Consider the following 1,264-nt stretch of genomic DNA (forward strand, 5'->3'; position numbering starts at 1 on the left):
AAGCTACATTCTCATATAATACAATGACACAATCCCTCTTTTTACTAAGTGCACCCTTTTCTTATCCTTTCTCTTGCTCTTGTGTGTATGAGAGAGAGAGAGAGAGAGAGAGAGAGAGAGAGAGAGAGAGAGAGAGAGAGAGAGAGAGAGAGAGAGAGAGAGAGAGAGAGAGTTGAGAGGAGATGCTTGTAATGTGAGTGTGGTCCACCTGTGCATGTAATAAAAAAAAATGAAATCTCCTTGATGCTGCACCACATAGCCTACAAGGAGAGTGCTCTAGTTTTTTATTTGTACATGTCTTGGCATTCAAAAATTGCCATGACAGATTGTCAAACACTGGCATTTCTATCGTCACAAGACTAGCTCCAAAAAGCAATCAATATAGCTAAAGTAGAGACATACTTGCAAATAAACAAGATACTTGAAAAATAATTATGTGTATTTATGAAACTATTCAGTACAAAAAGTAAAGGGGATGGTCATAGGCTAGGTCATCCTCCTCATCGTCCCCGCATTGCTCTTCTGGAATCCCATCATCTTCATGGTCTCCCTACACATCCACACATAAAAAATGAATACACACCATGTATCAATGTAAATATAATTCCACTAATATGATTGATACACACCATGTATCAATGTAAATATAATTTCACTAATATGATTTAGTTACTCACCTCTTCACTGGCAAAGGCTCACCTCTTCATTGGCAAAGGCTCTTGTTGCTTAAGTCCATTGATCCTGCTTGATGATCTTGGTATCCAAAAAATGATTCCAAGCATCTATATCACAAGGGGAACCTATGGTAATTGACCTCCTCTACTTTATGTGGCCGATGACCCACAATTTTCTCCTACATATAAGAGATAAAAGAGAAGTTAAGTTGCTTGCAAAATTTAGATAAAAGATAGGCATTTTGTAGTGGAGTGTACTTATACGAATCTATATTTCCATGTATCCTTCATGGTTGACCCCCAATGTACTGCTCGCTTCTGTTGTGGAGTTGCATTTGATGTGCTATGGTCTATTGGGGAAATATGATCCTATCACTCAATTCCTAAAACACAAGAAGCCACTCCCTTTCATTTTTCATGTAGCCCTTTGGAGGGCCATGATTTTCGGCATTCGATGCCCTTGCATTCTTTCGAATTCGAGACCTCTTTCTATTGAGCAATCTTATGCAGTGGCTTTGGAGAAATGGATTATGGAAGCGCTCATGCAGAGTCTCACATATGTACTTGAGGTCCCTCTCAATGAAACAATT

At 38.8% G+C, this 1,264-nt stretch overlaps 1 long non-coding RNA gene across 1 annotated transcript; it reads right to left on the reverse strand.

The window, feature by feature from the left end:
* Nucleotides 1-421: 421 nt before the first annotated feature.
* Nucleotides 422-906, reverse strand: LOC147611855 (uncharacterized). Its single transcript, XR_015263584.1, has 2 exons — nucleotides 700-906; nucleotides 422-550 (listed from the first exon to the last, which is right to left on the reverse strand). It is a non-coding gene; the product is annotated as an uncharacterized LOC147611855 (long non-coding RNA).
* Nucleotides 907-1,264: the final 358 nt, after the last annotated feature.

Source organism: Cibotium barometz, chromosome 46, assembly GCF_041138505.1.
Source record: "Cibotium barometz isolate CiBa-2024 chromosome 46, ASM4113850v1, whole genome shotgun sequence".
Lineage (NCBI taxonomy): Eukaryota > Viridiplantae > Streptophyta > Polypodiopsida > Cyatheales > Cibotiaceae > Cibotium > Cibotium barometz.